General features: G+C 37.3%; 1 pseudogene; it reads right to left on the reverse strand.

Moving 5' to 3' along the window:
* Nucleotides 1-16,935: 16,935 nt before the first annotated feature.
* On the reverse strand, nucleotides 16,936-17,310 carry LOC149263206 (stromal 70 kDa heat shock-related protein, chloroplastic pseudogene; annotated as a pseudogene).
* Nucleotides 17,311-21,832: the final 4,522 nt, after the last annotated feature.

Below are 21,832 nucleotides of genomic sequence, written 5' to 3' on the forward strand. Positions count from 1 at the left end.
ACATTCCTTGGATTGCAAGACTTGAAGACCAAGAAAATAATGCAAGTGTCCTAAGTCTGTCATTTCAAACTTCTGTTTAAGGTTGAAGTTCACATGGTTTATAAGGTTGGGATCACTACTAGTAAGGATAAGATCATCAACATAAAGAACAAGAATGATAAGAGACTTGCCCACTTTCTTGGTGTAGATAATATTGTCAGAATGACACCTAGAAAAGCCAGTTTCTAAAAGAAAGTTATCCATTTTGGCATACCAAGCCCGAGGGGCTTGCTTGAGACCATAAAGGGATTTCTTAAGCCGACATACAAGGCTGGAGTCTATTTGTATAAATCTAGTAGGTTGTTCCATATACATTTCTTCATGCAAGTCCCCATGCTAGAAGGCAAATTTAACATCCATCTGATGGACTTCCCATTTGATAGAGGCAGCAAGGGAAAGAAGAAGGCGAATAGAGTTCATTTTGGCAATAAGGGAGAAGGTTTTAGTATAGTCAATGCCTTCAACTTGTGAAAAACCCTTAGCAACAAGATGAGCTTTATGTTTATCAACTTTTCCATTTGGTCCATACTTGGTTTTGTAAACCCATTTGCATCTAACAAGTTTTCATCCCTTTGGAAGAGGAACAAGATCCCATGTATCATTTTCCAATAATGAACGATATTCTTCATTCATAGCTGCATCCCAATTTAGATGGTCTGAAATTTCTGCAAGGGTGTCAGGATCATAATTCATTGAAGCTTGAGCCAGTAAAGAAGAGGCTCTATCGAACTCAGAACGTGTTAGTCGCTGATTTGTAGGATCACCAACAAGAGCACCTGCTGCATCCCGAGTAACATGGACCCATTTTGGAAGTTGAGGAGCTGAAGGAGGATCCTAAGAAGGTGGGGGAGGATTGTCATCCTCGTTGTCATCATCTGGAGAAGAAATATTTTCAGAAGTAGAAGGGATAGAGAGAGGTGGCACATTCGCCGAACTAGGCTCATAGGCCGATATGTTTTCAGCAAACTTTACATCTCTTCAAATGATAACATTTTTGGACTTAAGTGGAATAAGTTTATATCCTTTGACATCTTCAGAATATCCAACAAAAATACATTTTTCACTTTTAGGTTCTAAAGCTTTATGTTTCTCATCTGGAATATGGGCCTATGCTTCACTTCCAAAAACACGAAGGTGACTTACATCTTGTTTAATTTAGCTCCATGCTTCTTCTGGAGTGATATTCTTTAAAACCTTAGTAGGAGTGCAATCTATTATGTAATTTGCATAGTTAATTGCTTCTGCCCAAAAATTAAGACTAAGTCCTTTAGATTGAAGCATACAATTAGCCATTTCCTTTAAGGTTCGATACTTCCTTTCAGCTACACCATTTTGTTGTGGAGTATATGGAACATTATGTTGCATTTGAATTCCATTCTTAGTAAAAAAGTTGATGAATTTGTTGTTAACATATTCTCTGCCATTATCAGATCTTAGCTTAAGAATTTGATGTCCAGATTGTTTTTCAACAAAGGCCTTAAAGGCTAAGAACATGTTAAATACTTCACTCTTGAGTTTTAAGAAGTATACCCAAGTGCGTCTGGAGAAATCATCAATGAAAGTTAAGAAATACTTGTAGCCAGAGAATGAAACAACTGGAAGTGGACCGCATAAACCAATATGCACAAGTTGTAAAGGGGCTAAGGCATGCCAAGAGGCACGCTTTTCAAAACTACACTATTGATGTTTTCCGAGTACACATCCAGAACAAACACCATCTCTGCAAGATACCATTGGAAAACCTATCACCATATTTTCTTTGCATAGATTCTGAAGGGAGCAATAGTTTAAGTGAACAAATCGCTCATGCCAAAGTTTGCTCACTTCATCATTATGAGCAACAAATACCGAGGGAAGATTTGATGACCCAAAGTTGTTAAACTTATACAACCTTGTAGAATCATTAGCAATGCCAGTACCTAAAATCTATTTAGGATCTCTTAGGTCCTTAATTACAACATTGTGACGTGAAAATTCAACGATTTTACCTTGACCTGAATGAGTTATCTGATATACAGATAGAAGGTTGCAGGATAAGGTTGGAACACATAATACATCATTAAATTGACCATTGTCTAGATGAACAATTCCAGTCCCTACAACACTAAGAGATCTATCATCACCAACATATATATTTTTGGTGTTACAATCATTTAAAGAAAAAAACATGGCTTTGTTTTTGGCCATGTGATAAGAAACTCCATAATCAATGAGCCACTCATGAGAATGAGAAGAAGAAGATACATTTAGTGCATAACCAGACCGAGATGCTTGACAACCACATGCAGAAAGTGTTATTCCTGAAGATTAAGTTGAAGTTGAAGATTGCTCCAAATGGATGTTATGCTTCTTCATTGTTGCTTCCAAGGCTTCCATCTTCTTAAAGCATTTGGATTCTAAGTGGCCATCTCGATTACAAAAGTGCCAATGTCTATTAGTCTTCTTCCATTTGTTTTTATTTGCCTTATCATTTTGTTGAAATGATTTTTCATTTTGAGATTGAAATTGCTTAGGACCCTTGTTTGGTTTAGGACCATTCTTTTTAGGATACTGCTTCTTAGGATTTTTTGAATTTGGTTACTGCTGGGTGGCTAAGGCTTTCTTAGAAGATTTTCCAAGATTAAGAAGACCAAGATATAAGAGTTTTTCTTGTTCTCTTATTAAAGAATCACAAAAGGCATCAAAAGAGGGGGACTTGTAGTCTTGTCCTTGAGAAATAAAGGCTTCTCTAGTAGAATGGAAGGCGGAAACAAACACAGAGTAAGCTGGTCCCAACTTAGTAAGAATGGAATAAATAAGGCTACCATCTTCTTTCTTAACCTTAACACCTTCCAAGAGAAGTCTAAGGGTCTTGAATTTGGACAAAGAATCTTCAATGGAAGAAAAATTATTGGGGTTCAATGTAAGCAACTCATTTTCGAGTTGATGGGCTCTAGTTTCATTTTTAATTCCAAAAACTTTAGTGAGTTGTTTCATTGCTTCATTAGGAGTATCAAGTTCTGCGATATGGAATCTAAGGTCTAGAGAAATAAACATCCCTATCAACCCACGTGCTTGATCTTGCCTATTTTTCCATTTGGCTGCCTTATCTTCATCTTGATGTTTGTTTTCTTGGCCTGAAGCTATTCTATAAAGACCTTTACTTCTAAGTAAATCTACAATGTAGGACCACCATTGGAAGTAGTTGGTGCTGTCAAGAATAATTTGGCATGGAATTTCCATTTTAACAGAAACTAAAGCTGTATATGTTGAAACTAAGTGTTCTAATGGAAATATCTCGAAAAATTAGGCTGATTAAAAAAAAACAGCTCTGAAAACGGCTTCTGGATGAAGAAGTTATGCCTTTTTGAAGAAAAGTTGTTGAAGATGCTGACGAAGTGCGTGAATGTGCGGAAATGAATGATAATGTTATATTTAAAAAAAATTCACCCATTTCCAAACTTAATATAATTAGCTCACTTTAAAAAAATTATTTGACTCACTTTTATAAATAAGTGAAAGTCACTTTTACAATGGTACTTTATGAACTACCCACTAAATTGTAACTTAAATAAAAGATAAAGAGACATTAGAATTATAAGTGACTCAATTTTATAATGGGTGAGAACACTTTTACATAAAGTAACTTTAAAACATAAGTTACATGTGCTTTTTGAAAAAGTAACTCAACTAAAAGAAAGACTTGAACTTGAAACCTCTATTTTCATAAAGTAACTTTGGAACAAGTGAGCTAGTTCAAAAAATTAGTAATTTTTTAAAAAGAAGAAGGTTTTTTTTTTAGTCATCGAAGCTTTGAGGTGCGTGTTTACTTGAAAAAACTCTTTTTTGCCTACAAAACAAAAACAACAAAACCCAACATGGACATACAAAAAAAAAACCTTACGGCTTGAAATTAGCTTTAGTCGGAAACTAAATATTTTCCTCAATGTTTCTGATTGTCTGAGATTACACTAAGGCACGGCGGAAAAGAGCATACACATGAGAAAAATCATTCTTTTATGTTTTTTATTTTCCCATATTGTACAGAGTCGCAAGGCAAAGAGCATACGCAAAAATGAAAGGTATAGATCCGGTAATAAAAAATAGAGAGCTAAATAAACCAAAACAAATAGAAAGATGAATAACTAGAACTACAAATAAACACTGTATACTTCTAGATCTTAAAAATGACGTAGCTAGGGCTACCAAAAACATTTTCCCATGAAACGAAAGGGGTTCCTCATTGGAACAGATGCTCCTAACACAATAGAGTAGTCCTCTCAGCCCGAAAGCAGTCAGAAACAATAGATCTAGGAAATGACAGTCAGATGCAGTTGTATCAGCTTCAGATTTGGATCACCAACGGATGCCGCCCTCAAATTGATCTGATACCATGTAAGAAGTTACAGGGTAAGTTCTTCAGATAGAACACCAAAGGACACTGCTCACAAACTAATCACAGATCAATACGCCAGTATTCTTGACGTGGTTAAAACCCTCAAAGAGGGAAACAGTCCACAGCTTGAGCCAACGCAGCCACTTCAAGCAATTTATTAATAAAAGAATGAAAATTTACATAAGCTTCTCTAATGAACGGTTACTTTACACATGACCCTCTATGCTCTTTAAATAGAGATCATGGACCAATTGGTTGTTAAGCCACAGATCAAGTGTTGGTAATATCGAGGAGAGAATGAACCGTGAGATCAATTCATATCTAAAACATATCGTGACCGAAGTTACAAAAGTACATAGTAAAGAAACACACTTTACCTAACTCTACACTAGACCAAGTTATACTTAACTATTTCCTATGTGTCGGAATATTCTAACATTTTCCATATTTTCCAAGAATCTAATATAGTTGTTGACACTCTGTCTAAAAAAAGCCTCACAAATGGCACTAGCTACATAAATTTCGTATATATGGAAGAAAATACTATAAAAGACTAAGTTTCTATTTTACTCCCTTAATATTGGACTCTCAGTTATTTAGTCTTTTTTTGTGGTTTTATAGCTGAACTTTACTTCTTACTATTTTATGTCTAAATATAATATTTGAAATACATCAGAAATATACCATCATAATTTATATATTTTTATTTTCTATTTAATATAATATGGGATACTTGCAGTGTATAATTTTAAGATCAATAGGTGTATAATTAGGAAAACGTACTAGTATATTATATCAACCAGCAATTTTTTTTTCATTTATTTAAATCTATTTAAAAAATAAAAAATTCAAAAAAATTGAAAAAGTCAAACACGCTGTTGTGACTAAAACTTCAAATTCCTATCCAAAACTGCCCTGCGACACTCATTGATACAGAACACCAATAAAAATCTCCCTTACCGAAATGTCTCCACCAATGTCACATCCATTAACCACTCGCCGTTTGACGAATGCCAAAATAAGTTCAATGTTACAGGAAATGAAATTAATTGATGCAGATGTTCCAGGAAAAAGGATGTGTACAATAATAATACGAAGAGAAAGAGTTATATACTGTAAAATAAAGTTACGGAAATTTTGATTATATTTAGAAAAAATTTGGCAAAGATTTTTGTAAATCCGAGTTATAGTTGTTAAATTTTAAAATTTTATGTGTCCTAGTCAGTTTTCATGGTGCTGAATCTATTTCCACTATCAAAAACAGTATTCAAACAATGTCTGTACAAAAATTTTTGAAATTTTTTTCTGAATTCCAACCACCTGGTTAGACAACTCCCAAAATATCCATCGAACGGTGTTTTGCCCCGTTGAAATACGCTTTATTGTTCGGTGTGGAATTTGACGGCGCAAAATCCCATCTAACTGTGTTCTGCCCGCAGCCAGGATCTAACATATCGGCTTCAGTATGCACAACACAACTTGTAAATTGTAATAGCCAAGTGACCTCAAACCTTATACCACTGACTCCCGTACCACCCTCTCACGTCCCATAGCCAAGTGACCTCAAACCTTATACTGATACCTCATACAGTGCAGTGCCTTATGATATCTTGTTAAGTGAAACATGGGTTGCTCCTATTGAAGCAATTGCTATGGTGCGAGTCATAAGTTATTTAAAAAAAATTGAGCAAATGGAAGAGGGTAGATGGCCTAAGGTTGTCTTTAATGATAGATTGTGCAAGAGCAAAAAAACTTGGATGCAACAAAATAACAAATGGTTTAGTAAATGGGATATTTGCTTGAACGCATGCCCCATAAACAGCAAAGAGATAAAAGCTTTTGTTATGGAAAAGTTCCACAAACGTACTTGGGAGAAGGAGCTAGGAAGAAAGAAAAATTACTATATTGAAGTGTTTAATCCCACTCATAATCATCAACCAAAAGCATACATAGAGGCCAATATCTCTTGGAGAGCCAAAATTCTTATTGCTCAGCTAAGGACTAATTCTCATCAACTCCGTTGTGAAACAGGGCGCTGGAAAAGGCCAAAGGAAGTGTGGGAGGAAAGGGTATGCATTTTTTGTTCTTCCGGAAAAGTGGAAACAGAAAAACATTTCATTTTAGAATGTGAGGCCTTCAAAGACAACAGGGAAAGTTATGCAGATATGCTGGCAGCTAGCTCTTGGGATAATCTATTTAACAAGGGGTTTGTCAAGAAGACGAGAGCATTTATTGTGAAGCTTCACAAAAAAAGGGCAGAATACATCAAGCAGATGAAAAAGCAATCTGTCCCATAGGCTATCTTTAGCCTCGTGGATGTTAAAATAATTTCTTTCTTTCTTCTTTCTTTCTACACTGACTCCCGTACCACCCTCTCACGTCCCATGGGAGCAGGTTGGAATTTCAAATATTTTATATATATACCCTCTCACATCACTCTCAATTTTTTATTATTATATATAATATTTTATTTATATACCCTCTGACGTCATGCGAGCAGGTTTGGAATTCAAATATTTATTTGTTTTTCATGCCTGTCCATTATCACTGTCAATTTCTTTACTTGTATATAATTATGAAAACAAAAATTAATTTAAAACAATATATATTAAAAAGAAAGAAAATATAAATAAAACATTAATAATAATAGATCATTTATAATAATAAATATTGTTATTTCTTGTATTCTCAAAATAAAGTATTAATTTATTATAAAATAGTAGTGAATAGGTATTAATAATTTTAAACCAGATTTAACAATAACATTTTTTTTACCTATAGCAAATTATTAATAATAATAATAGATTATGTATAATAATAAATATTGTTATTTCTTGTATTCTTAAAATAAAGCATTAATTTATTATAAAATAGTAGTGAATAGGTATTAATAACTTTAAACCAGATTTAACAATAACATTTTTTTCCTATAGCACATTAAAATGTAGAATTGTATCAAAAATATTAAACAAATATTAGATTTTTTGTCTAAATAATAAAGGGAAAAGAAAATAGGTTATAGATAAGCACTCTCTTTAAAAATAAATCATCAAAATATTTTCAATTTAAGAAATAAAAAACTCACTCATTTATTTCTACATGAAAATGGCCACTAATATACCAAATTGAATGACTACAAATGTTTCCACATGGAATGTCAATCTTTTTATAAATTTACTTTCCTATAAGAAAAACAAATTAAAGTTTACCTTCCTCTAAGAAAAAAAAATTGAATTAGAAAAAAAATATGAAATATGACACCACACACATTGTTTATATTTAATTTATGTGACATTTAAAACTTTGTACATTCAAACATTAGAGATTATAGTGAAAAAATATAATGAAAGTATTGACCAATTAGATAATGTCACTTCATTTTGTTCGACCATTTTATAAGGAGAATTTTCAACTTTAGATTGCAAGTATATTTCATTGGAAATCAAACGTTTTCAAAGATATTCAAAAAACCTCATCAATAAGTACATCTTCAAGCATAGGTCCCCAAAATACCTATATAGTTTGATTTGAAAATATAAACTTTTCAAATTCTTCAACAAATCATTTGAGCTAAGATCTTTTGACTTTTAAAACACTAAATGATTTGAGCTATGATTTTTGACTTTAAAGAAACTAATATTTAATAAATATTCAAAGCTAAAATTTACATGTTCAATATTTTTTATTTTATTTTATTTTTATCTTTGTGTCTGTTTTCAATAATCTAGTAAAATATTTATTAACTTTCAAATTTTGATGTTGATTATTGAAAATGGTTGGCATTATACCATTCAATATATATTCAAAATTAAAAAGCCTTACATTTTTTGAAGTTTTCATTTTTCTTTCATTAAATTTGTGTTAAATTATATATTCAATATTTTAGAAGTTTTTTCAATTAATTTTAAGAAATTATTCTTTGTTTTTACTGGGATGTAAAGGAGGGGAAACCCCCACATTTCATTAATGGTAAACCTAGTAAACAGTCAAGGTGATTATGGGACCTAGCCCAAAGGGAATCAAAGAGACTCTAACATGTGATGAGCAACAATATTAGACCTTAGCATGTGGCTCTAGACCACTTGAGCTAAGTTACCTTTGGGGCTAAATTGTATATGTTATTATAAAATATATTTCAATTTTAAAGGTAGAATTTTTTTAATATTATTGTAAAATATATTTAGGTTTTGAATTTTAAATTGAGGTTATATTGTATGTGTAACACCCCCCAAGTATTGTAAATGTTATTAATTACTATGCAGAATTAGTGGATGATGGCTTAGAGGAAAAGCCTACTCATCACGAGAATTTGTTTTACATAAACATTTTATTAATTTATTTTGTTAAAGGGAAACAACAAGTCTTTGAAATTCACAGCAAGTGACACAAGATGAAATTGTTAGATACAGTTAGGCGGTTAGTTATTCTCTCTTCGTGGAGGTAAAACATCTCAGAGGGAAAAGGATGCCAAGGAGGACAAGGAGAAAATTGGTTGGAGGCATTAGAAAGGAGAAGCGAGAAAAAGGATCAGGTAGGATGCTCCTGAAGGTACTCTTGAGCTGGGCTGTGAACTAGTGGAGGCCTTGATTTGAGCAGAAAGTTCTTGGTTGGACAGGAAGTCTTGATGCCAAGGACTTGGTCTTGGAGGGGCTACTATCTAAGTACTGTTCTGGAGACTGAAAGGTCGGGGGGGAGAATCAAACATAATTTTGATTCTCACAGCTGGGAGGAGTGGTCTCTCAGTGAAATTATTGACTTTATAGACAACCAATAAGTACTTAAGGTTTATGTGTTATCAAAAGATTTAATGTATAAGAAATGTGTACGTTTGAATGGTTGAATGAAAATAATACAAGTTGTTTGTTACATAAATATGAAAACGTAGAAGGTATTAAGGTGTCCTGGAAAAGAACATTAATATGTGTATAGTGTTCAGGGTTCTTTCATATTTAAAGGAAATAAGAACTGTCAATTTGGACAAAGTGGTCATAGGAACCTGTATAGAAAAAATAGTGAGCCCTCAGATACCTGTGACTAGAAGGAGCATATGGCTGGGAGGTTACAAGATTATTCAGGGTAGATCATAACCATGGGGGATTTACTCAATGAAACTCTCACATATCATGTGTGTTCATGGCGTACTATATAATACCCTTAATTTGACTTCATATTGGAAAATACCTATAAAAATATAATTATTTAACCCCCTACAAATACAAACCCAATACATCTTCCCAATTAAAAAAACCCTACTTTCACTAGATATTGTAGGTATCCATTTTTCATTAACATTTTTTATACCCCTTTATATTTTTTCATTAACTTTGAGCTCCATTTTTTATACCTTCCAATATAAAACCGTTTACCCCCTATTATATGCTCAATATATTATGTCATTTTCTCCTCAACATATATCCCCCAATATGAACCCATGTGGCATGGTATTGCTCTCCCCATGAAGCCGACATGATCATAACCCTCGAATAAGAGACCCTGCCTGGATGTAATGGCAAAGAAAGGAAACATCTTACGGCTGAACAATTTACTCTTCAAGGTTTAGACTACAAGGAATCCTAAAAAAATAGGAGACTAATTTTATGTTTTGAATATTAACAAGAATTTACCACTTGACACATGGTTTAATCACCAGTGGGGTTATCACTTAACAATAGAAAAGGGTGACATAACTTTGGTAAGGCACCAGTTTAGACCCAAGATGATCTGGACAAGCCTGCAACCCGGGTCCATTCCAGTGTCCAACACTAGAGGAGGAAAAATTATTATCTTTTCATATAAGGTTCAATAGGAACATAATACTAATCAAAAGGAAATTTTAGCACAATAATATCATAATTTAAGAATAAGATGAAGAGCACCATAATTTACTAATGAGACGAGAAGCAAACTACAACATCTAAAAACCCAAAAACAATTTGTGCCATTACATCTCAGAAACATTTAAATCTATAGTCGTGGGTTGTAGCCCCATCACAAATTACCATTCATAAAAAAAATAATGATAACAGTAAACCCCAATTAGTGTTGAAAAGTGTTAAAGCACTTGTATTAACATGACTTCAATAGGTCTTATAATAACCCAGAACCTAACGTTGTGCAGACAACCATAACCATCGACTTCATAGTTTGGTTGTAACCCTTAAATCTTTGCAGAAAACTCAAGGATATAGACAGGTAGCCGAAAGAGGAAACATGGTAGAAGGGACCCCGGTGGTCAGATGCTGTCAGAAAAGAACCTCCATCAACCATTCTATCATCTTACAACTCGAGAGGTACAAGGTCGTATACCTGGAACAATCATTATCAATGTAAGTTATAGAGAGAAAAAAACCATTAATTATCTACTGTGGAACTGAAAACAAAACTCAAGATGAGGTCACAGATGTAAATAAGAGATTACCAGAAAAACATTACAAGCAGAAAAAATGCAAAATGAAGCCAAGTACCCTATGAGAAATTAAAAAAAGAAGGCGAGTAAGGCTAGTCAATATCCAAAATTTCTTACAATTTTCCCCAACATCATGAGGTGGGTAGAAACTACCGGAGTAAGCGACAAACTCCATCCAAGGAATAAAAAGGAAACCCTCACCTTGAACAAAACCTCTTGTAACAAAAAATTTCACACATAGTAAGCGTTTGGTCACTAAGACAAATAACGAAGCTAGGGTTTGTATATACTACCTGAGATTTATGAAGAGTCACATTGTGCCTTGAAGGGTATAGAGCATGGGCAAAATTATTCCCTCAGCCCGGCCCTGCATCCAAAGTGTATAAATTCCCACTGTAGATCAACAGATTATGTAATATACTAAAACACAATACAAGATCTACTTCTACAACACTTTGCGGAAGCTTAATCGAATTGAGCAAGATCAAGAGAACACATATATAACTGAGAATGAGAAATCAATCACACATAACACAGAAGAAATAACTCGGGGAAAGCCTCAGCCTAAAACCCCAACTTTGTATTATCATACAAGTGGAAATCTTGTTCAAGTTACAAAAAGAATCAACTCTCAAGCTATCCTGCTCTCTCTGCAATCAAACAATACAGCTCACAGACTGAATAGACACTATATATGTCCTCCTCAAGCCCTCCAAGCCTCCTATTTCCCTGCGCAGTTTTTCTTGGGGTCTAATGATGTCACATGTGTGAATTGACCTCATCACACTCACTAAACCTAAAGAAGTAACTGCGTAATCCTCAAGGAAAGAATTCCTTCTGCATGCAAGGAATATTCACTTTGGAATATTCTAGCAACTAATAGTACACTGCCCCTCCATTTGATCTCAAATGGGTCTCTGTTTGAACTGACATGCATGAGTTATTTATGAAAGAATACTCAATTATCTGAAGTGCAGTAGTTACATGCATGCAAGCATTAACTAACTGACCTTACATTAATTCAAAAAACTGTTTGAATTAATCTAATTGGACTTGACTCGGTTAACTAAGTCAACTAATTACAACTCAATATTACAACTCATCCTTATCTCTTTAACTGATGGATAAATTCCTCAATTAATGGTGAAACTGTTGCATGTCCCCACATAGACTTCATGTTTGCTTTTCCTTAACTAATTAACTCAAGATGAATTAATTAATTATTTTACTAACAGCTGCTAAGATCAAATTGGAATTTTACTTCACTATTTTAGTTTAGGGACTGACTAAAATAGGAAGATATCCCTAAATGCTATTTAAAGAATGCTATTTTTAGCACTTCCATTTTCCCATCCATTGTTGCTAAGATCAACACTGGCTGAACTGCTATTTATAGCAATTCTATTTTTAGCATTTCTTCTTGCTGTTTTCAACACTCCCTCTCAACAAGAAAGGGATTATCAGTAACCCCAATCCTGTCTTTGTGGAACTAGAACTTGCATTTTGACAATGCCTTAGTCAAAATATCTGCATCCTCGGTCGAAACATACAACAACAACATGATCCTCTTGACCACACAGTCTCGAAGATGGTGATACCAGATATCAATGTGCTTGGACCTATCGTGAAAAATTGGATTCTCAGAGAGTTTGATACAACTCTGGTTATCGCAGTAGATCACTATAGGATCCATCATCTAACCAAACAATACCACTAGAATCTTCTGCATCCAAATGGCCTCACATGCAGCCTGACTATTAGCCATGTATTCAGCCTCTGCTGAGCTAAGTGCAATTGATCTCTGTTTCCTGCTGTACCAGGAAACTGCAGTTGAACCAAGGTTGAAGATTCCTCCAAAAGTGCTATTATGGTTTGATGGACTCCCTGCCCAATCTGCATTTGTGAAGCCCTGAAGCTTCACTCCCTCTGTCCATCTATACCACAATCCAAACTGAGATGTGCCTCTGAGGTATCTTAGCACATGCTTCGCTGCCTTCCAAAACAACTTGGTAGGCTGAACCATAGCTTGATTCAGTTGGTTCACCGCAAAGCATAAGTCAGGTCGCATGTTCACCAGATACATAAGTGAACCCACGAGTTGTCGATAAATAGTAGCAGCTACTACCTCACCTGAAGTAGCATCCTCCTTCCTCTAGTTCTTAGCTAGAGGAGTCTGCATGGGCTTGCACTTCTCCATGTGAAAGCGCCTGAGTATCTCATTGGAATACTTGCCTTGAGACACAAATACTTCCCCATCTTTCTGCCACACCTCCATGCCTACAAAGTAGTGCATAAGGCCCATGTCCTTCATCTCGAAGTCTCTTGCAAGGTCCTCCTTGCAAGACTGTATCAACTGATCATCAACTGTCAAAATCAAATCATCGACATAAAGAACAATGATCAATGGTTTACCTTCTACCATGATGTGGTAAAGGTTCGCATCTGCTTCACCCTTGGTGAAGTCCAAATCGGTGAAATAGCTGTCGACCCTAGTGTACCAAGCACAGCGTGCTTGCTTTAGCCCATATAAAGCTCTCTTCAGTCAGCACACATGCGACTCACGATCGAAGGTCTCGAAACCCTCTGGCTGCTCAATGTACACCTCCTCCTCAATCTTCCCATTGAGGAATGTTGTCTTCACATCCATCTGGTGGATCTTCCACCCCCTCTAAGCTGAGAGTGCCAACATCGATCTAATCAATGAGTACCTTGCTACAGGAGCAAAAGTCTCATTGTAGTCAATCCCCTCGACCTGTGAGAAACCCCGGGCAAAAAACCTTGCCTTATGTTTCTCAACACTGCCATCAGCTTCCTGTTTTACCTTGTAAAGCCATCTAGAACTCACCACTGAACAGCCCTGAGGCCTTGGGACAACATCCCACACATTGTTCTGAATGATAGAGTCGTACTCCTCTACCATTGCATCAACCTACTCTGTTTGCTGCACTGCCTCCTCGAATGAAGAAGGTTCGATATCTACACACTCCCCAACTAGGCCCATGTACCCAGTGTACTGCTCGGGCGACCTCCTCTGTCTGCGCTGAGAATATGGTTGTCCCACATTCTCTCGTGCATCCAGCATCAACTTGTCAGCTTCCCTTGAGCGTTTCCGCCCATCTCTAGAAGTATCAGCATGAGTGGATGTCTCCACTCCTGGATCCTCTGCATGCAGCTGCTCTGCATCAATCTAAGGCTCCTCCTCCTTAGGAACTGAAAGTTCCTCATCTGCATGCAACTCGAGCTGCCTCTCAAGAGATAAGCGCATGGCTTTCTGCTCGTCGAACTTCAAATCCCTACATACCACTGTCCTCTAAGTGGAAGGCAGGTACACCCGATAGTTGTGGGGTGTATTCGTGTACCCCACAAGTATTCCCAACTTAGCTGTTGGGTCTAGCTTCTTCTTGGCATCTTTGGTCACATGACAGTAAACTGTTGATCAAAGATTCGGAAGTGACTTACATCAGGTCACTTCCCAGAATAGGCCTCCATAGGTGTCTTCATTCCCAGTATACGGTGCGGATTTCTGTTCTGCAAGTATACTGTTGTATTGCATGCCTCAACCCACAAATTCAGTGGTAGGCTTTGTTCATGCAACATTGCTCGAGTTGCTCCCACAATCGATCTGTTCTTCCTTTCAGCCACCCCATTCTACTGTGGGTTATGGGGTGCCGTCAGTTCCTGTTTAATACCTTCTGTAGCACATAAGTCTTTAAACTATTGGGAGACATACTCTCCACCATTGTCGCTATGCAAGGCTTTTATTTTCTTTCCAGATTCTTTCTCTACCAAGGCTTTAAACTCACAAACCTCAAGAAGGTCTGATTCTTCTTTTGCATAAAGTAGATCCAGCATCTACGAGAAAAATCATCAATAAAAATAACATAGTACCTTTGTTTAGCGGTGGAGGCTATAGAGAAGGGTCCATAAACATCTGAGTGAACTCTCTCCAGGATTGCTCCAGCTCTACTGTCTCGATCCAGAAAGGAGGATTTCGCATACTTACCCAAGGTACAACCTTTGCATGTAGTCGTCTGCTCAATTTTTCCCTTGGGTAATCTGGTAAAGATCTGCTTCATGATTTTCAGGGCTCCATGGTGCAAGTGGCCCAGTCTTCTATGCCATAGCTCACCAACATCTTGTCTTTGCACCATCTCAACTTTGGAACTCAAAGCAACACAGTCGTTTACCTCTAGCTTGTAGAGATTCTTGACTCGAATCCCTATTCGCTTTGTCTGTGGAGTACCTATATGCCTCAGGAATACCTTTCCTTTACTAAAGACTACATCATAGCCCTTATCTTCTAGCATAGCGACAGACACAAGATTCTTCTTCAGACCTGGTACATACTTTACATCAGTTAGGGTGAGGGGAGCTCCACGCTCCCTCTGAAACACAACCATACCTTCACCTGAAACACAGTACTTTCCATCATCGCCCATCTCAATCTGCATCTGGAGATCCTTCTCCTCCAAGGTACTGAAAAGATTCTTGTCACCTAACATGTGGAATGAAGCTCCGCTGTCCAGGTACCACACACATCCCACCATGGATGAAACCATGCATGTGATAAGAGAGAAATCCAGCTCAAACTGTGAGGCCAGTGCCTCACCATCAGATCCCTTTGAGGAACCCTTCTTGGTTTTATTTTGTGGACAATTCGTAGCATAATGGCCCACTTCATGACAATGAAAGCATTGCACTTTCAAATTTTCAATCTTCTTCCCACCATGGGAAGAACCGGATTTGGGATGGGACACCTTCCCTTTCCCTTTCCTCACCTTACTCGCTAAGGTTAGATTTTCCTCATCATCTTGCTTCGATGAGGATCCATCTCTAGTGCTTGTTATGATTTCCTCCTGCATCAGATCCAACCAAAGTCGTTCCAAATATGGCAATTTTTCTCTTCCATTAACCGAGTGTTGGTAGCTATGCTAGCTCTTAGGAAGACCGAGGAGTGTAAGACTCACCATGTCATCATCAACGGTCGTTATCCCTATTGGACACCTAATCCTCAATGGGTTAGTGTGGAAGCTGAATGGACAAAAGGAGTCCAAGAGACCTTGGGATGTGAAACCCAACGGTCACAACAATGTACTATAAATGTATATCTCATGTTAATAAAAAATGTACTTGCATGTTTTATCTTTCATATCTCTCTTGCTGTCCATGTGTGTTTAACATGGTATCAGAGCCATGATGTGTGGCCTGTTTTCTTCCTCAGGGTTTAACTTTCCTGACTACCTAACGCCCCTGACAACCTAAAACATTGAAGCTGAGCGCATCAGACTGCGTGCATTGCTGCGAGAATGGCATGATTGAGTGTGAAATGTCGAAATTTTTATGACTTGAGCTGTTTTGTTAACGCCCGACCTATACCGCCTCCTCAGCCTATATATGATTGAACGTTACCTGAGCACTCCTGCACGTCCAACGTTTCCATTATGAAATTCTGTATTAGTTGAACATTACTTGAGCACTCCGACATGTCCTGGTTTGTTAGATAAATGTTACCTGACCTCTATCTGCCATCCCTACGCTCTCTGTCTGATATTCCTCTGACATGGTATCTCTGCGCTCTCTGACTTCCTGGTTTGAATGCCTGAACTGCTCCTGTTGAATGCGTTATGGTTCGATATTGAATGGTAATGCGTAACGTTGTCCAGTGGAATCATCGTTTGGTTCATTGAATGGTTTATTGAACGTTGAATGGAATATGAATTGCTGTGCACTTATTGAAATGTTATACGCTGTGGAATATCAACAGTTTTATTGAATGCTTTGGTATATGCGTTGCACCTGAATGGTATATAATTGGCATGCTACATAAACCAGTGAGCAATAAACCTTCTGTAATTTTTCCCCGAAGGGCGTTTGATTCCTGAATCAGACCTTCTGGAGACAGTATAGAAGAACGTTTGTTATGTGGAGACGGGGCCATTCAGTTATTTGACAGAATCGATGTGGTGCGAACCTTTCTTAGTGCCGTGTACAATGTGCACAAGATTTGTTGTTTCGTGGTTGAAGATCTAGCGAATTCCTTCAACTGCTTCTTAGTCTGATAGATGACAGAATCAGCTTGATTCTTTGTATCAATAGCTTCTCTCTTCTCTTTGTCTTATTTAGAAAATCTCTCAGCCTCTTTCACCATTTTTTCAACCTCATCAGTTGGCAAGGTGCTAGCACTGGTAATTGTTATATCCTGCTTCTTTTGAGTGCCTTTGTCCACAGCAGCGACTGAAAGAATACCGTTTGCATCAATATCAAACTTCACCTCTATTTGAGGGACACCTCGTGGAGCAGGAGGAGTTCCATCCAACCGAAAACTCCCAAGAGACTTGTTGTCCTTGACAAATTCTCGTTCACCTTGCAAAACATTGATTTCAACACTTGTCTGACCATCAGCAGCCGTAGAAAACACCTCAAATTTTGAGGTTGATGGTGTAGTGTTCCGAGCGCTGTTGGTATCAAAACGATTCCTCTGTTCAACCATGCCAAGCGAAGACCAAGGTTTCTGATTCCTTCATGTAAATGTGTTCCTTGTGGTGGTTCGGCATCTGTGCTCGCTCCATACAGGAGTTGATAAGTACCAGAGCGCTGTTCATGTCAAAGCATAGAACGGGCATGTAAAGGCGTTCTTTTCCAGCTTCGCCGATTCCATGATAAATCTCGGGAATCTATTGGCTTCACGCACCTTGCACTGCGGCGAGATTCGGAGGGACTGCTTAGAGGTGAATTCATAAACCGCTGCGCAGCGCCACCAAACTGATGCCAGATGGTAGATTAGTTGCAGTTTGTTGAATGACATGTTTGGCAACAAATTGAGGAATTACGCAGCATCATATAGAGCTGGCTCTCAAGCCTCACTTCTCCACGTTGGTCTAACTATATACCATGGATCTATGATCTGGAACTATAAAGAAAAGCAGCAACAACACATATAGACCTCGACCTAGTGGATACTTCTCAGCATGGTGCTTCAAGGAATTTTGAAGATGAATCAAGTATCGAATTCTTTATAACCATCCGAAAGGCCTTCAATCCACGATCAATGTGCATCATCACTGCTGGCTATCCTCAAATGTTGATGCGGGCATTTATAAGGCTTTTAATATTTGGTTAATCATGTTCAATAATCCCGGGGCTGGAGCTTAAAATTTGCTTTAATTATTCTGAAAGCCTTGAATCTGGTCAAGCCAGGAGAATATTGCTTCATGATAGCCCTCATTACTCTTGGTTTGATAGTCAGTTTTACGACACTTGTTTTTTTACAAGTTACTCGCTCTCTGATATGGCACAATCATAGTATATCGTTGTTGCAGCAGTTTAATGGATGGTTCAGTTATATTTTTGAAACATAAATCCAAGGCCTATCAATGCAGTTGTGAGATTGCGAAGAGCCTCTGAGAGATTCGTCGTTGCTGCATTTTTAATAATTTGTATCTTCTGAAACACGACTAAGAAGTTCCCCAGTTCGTGTGACATCAAAGAATGCGATCTCTTGGTTAATAAGATGTCGAAATAAATCTTTTCTCAGTCGAGCAACAACACACTCACTTGATGATGCAAACCACCATCCACGCAGTGCAGTAGAAAATGAACCAATTAAGATTATAAGAAGAATTTCCACAAGAGTGTTTTTGATGGTATTAAAAGCATCTGATTTCTCTTCTTTCGTTCTCAAATCTCTTCTGACAATATCAATAATCTTGCCGCCATATTTTGGAACTAAAATATTTGTTGTGTATGTAATGAAAAGTGACACAGTTGCAATAGTCTGCTCATTAAGCCACCAACGCTTGCCCTGCGGTTTTCTTTAATCTGCAGGATTTTCTTTGTGTAGCTTGAAGATATTTAGCAGCTAATAGTTTTGCAGCAGTCGAGGGATTTCTTCAAAATATTAGAGGATTTGGGTAACTGTTGGCTAAATATAGAAGGACTCAATGATATTTGTATAATTTTCACAGTTTCAAGATATCTCTGGTTGGTTTTTTCCCGTTAAGCTACAGGGTTTTCTTGTGTAACTTGAAGATATTTAGCAGCTGACATTTTTTCTGTGGGATTTTGGAGGTTTTTTTAAGGTGTAGAAAAATGGCTAAGCTTGAAAGAATATTAGAGTTATTGAGAACTCTAATCGTATCCACTGCTGACAGTGCAATCATAATCAATAGAGACATTATTGCTGACATTCAAAAATGTATACAAAATGCACAAGAAAAGATAGAGTTTTTGCATCTTGAGACAAAGCTACAGCAGGAAGAATTACACAAGTGGAGTCATCATTCTGAACCTGTTTCTGTTCAGAAGATTGAAATAGACTCCCATAAACATCAAGTCAATAATGTTACTGTTCATTCAAATAAAGCAGCAGTTGTATATGCAGATGCAGAAACTCAGTCTGCACTTCCCAAGCCCATCATCAGACCTTGGGAACAGCTTGTCCACAACAAGCACAGAACTGGTCTTGGATATGACAAGGACTTGTCCTTCCATATTCCAGACTACTCAAAGCCCATTCAGTTTCAGAGTGCTGGATTTATTCATGACAGTTCATCTGCTCCTCATGACAGTTCAGCTTTAGTTGTTCCAAACTCTGCCCCTCTTCCACAGCAACAACAACAACAACAACAACAACAACAGATCGTGAAATGCCAACACTGTGACCGAGTTGGCCATCTGAAAGATCACTGTTTTGATCTTCATCCATGTAAGTACTGTCATAAAACCAGTCATTCTTCACACAGATGCTTCAGAAACAAACGTCCTGCAAGAACAAAGATTCATCTTGGATGGATCACTTCTTGGCAATGGGCATCAACAACCAAGAAGATATTCCAAACACATGTGAGAACTTTTTCCAGAATATTGAACAGTCTTGCAGCTCACCTTGTATCTGACAGGGGGGGAAATGATGGTCATCTACAAGCTTCAAAGTCACATCAAGCGAGCCTGAGCCACAACCTGCCACACCAGTTTCAGAGTTGTAGCCAGAGACAAAGATGCCTGAACATGCCTTCAGTTGGCAATCTGGGACACTTCCTCTAGCAGAAGACTTCAGCTTCTTGCCAGTTTCAGAAGCATTCCAGGAACACAATTGAGAACACTTCCTCTAGCAGAAGACTCTAGCTTCTTGCCAGTTTTGGAAGAGTTCCAGGAATTGCATTAAGCATTCCAGAGTTGTTGGTCATCCTTAAACCATCACAGGTTGAGACTTCCCTTTTCAGGTTGAAATTTTACCTTTTATGCGGGGTGAGACCTCCCTTTTATGGTTGAAGGTTTCCCTCTTTAAAAGAATAGGATCACTTCCTCTAGCAGAAAACTTTAGTTTCTTGCCAGTTTTGGAAGAGTTCCGGGAACTGCACTAAGCGTTCCAGTGTTGGTGGTCACCCTTAAACCACCGCCCTTTATACCAACATTTCAGGGAGCACATTCAACCTAGTGCTGCCATGCATTTTTGCACATTTTGTATTTCAACTCTCTTCTTGGACTCATACATAACCCTTCGGATTAAGGGGGGGAATGTTGGACACCTAATCCTCAATGGGTTAGTGTGGAAGCTGAATGGACAAAAGGAGTCCAAGAGACCTTGGGATGTGAAACCCAACGGTCACAACAATGTACTATAAATGTATATCTCATGTTAATAAAAAATGTACTTGCATGTTTTATCTTTCATATCTCTCTTGCTGTCCATGTGTGTTTAACAATCCCTGTACTTCCAAGCTAATCCCTGCAAGTGGTGAGCTTGTACATATATGTAGAGATCGTGTCGCCCTTTTCACACTTGATATTACGAAGCTTGTCTTTCAGTGCCAGCTTCCTCTGATCATTGTTGCTATGATATAAATATTTCAATGTTTTCCACATCGAAAATGGTGTCTCCTTCCCACGGAGGCTCGAGAAAATGTGGTCTCGAACTCCCTCCAAGAGGATTCTCCTTTCTCTAGCCACACATTTCTTCCATTCCGCCAGTTGAGTAGCATCAGTCGGCTTGGGGATTTCTTGATCAATGAAGTCCTTTAGACTGTTATCCTCTAATACTGCCTCCATGTGATCCTTCCAGACTCTATAATTTCAGCTGCCATCAAGGGCATACTCGAGTCTTAAACCACTGAACACCATTGGTGAAATTGAGATGTGATAAGAACTCGATTTCTATATTCAGGAACCACAAACTTCGAGCTTCTCCCTTCTTGTATATTGTTCTTCTCCTTTGATCACCTTTTCTCTGATACCATGTAGAACTTCCCACTGTAGATCAACAGATTATGTAATATACTAAAACACAATACAAGATCTACTTCTACAACACTTTGTGGAAGCTTAATTGAATTGAGCAAGATCAAGAGAACACATATAATTGAGAATGAGAAATCAATCACACATAACACATAAGAAATAACTCGGGGAAATCCTCAACCTAAAACCCCAACTCTGTATTATCATACAAGTGGAAATCTTGTTCAAGTTACAAAAAGAATCAGCTCTCAATCTATCCTTCTCTCTCTGCAATCAAACAATACAGCTCACAGACTGAATAAACATTGTATATGCCCTCTTCAAGCCCTCCAAGCCTCCTATTTCCTTGCGCAATTTTTTTTGGGGTCCAATAATGTCACATGTGTGAATTGGCCTCATCACACTCACTAAACCTAAAGAAGTAACTACGCAATCCTCAAGGAAAGAATTCCTTCTGCATGCATGGAATATTCTAGCAACTGATAATACACTGCCTCTCCATCTGATCTCAACTGGGTCTTTGGCTGAACTGACATGCATGAGTTATTTATGAGAGAATACTCAAATATCTGAAGTGCAGTAGTTACATGCATGCAAGCGTTAACTAACTGAACTTACATTAATTCAACAAATTGTTTTAATTAATCTAACTAGACTTGACTCAGTTAACTAAGTCAGTTAATTACAACTCAATATTAAAACTCATCTTTATCTCTTTAACTGATGGATAAATTCCTCAATTAATGGAGAAATTATTTCATGTCCCCACATAGACT

The sequence above is a fragment of the Pinus tabuliformis genome, chromosome 6 (assembly GCF_031772625.1).
Source record: "Pinus tabuliformis cultivar Carrire ecotype Pingquan chromosome 6, CPIR1, whole genome shotgun sequence".
NCBI lineage: Eukaryota > Viridiplantae > Streptophyta > Pinopsida > Pinales > Pinaceae > Pinus > Pinus tabuliformis.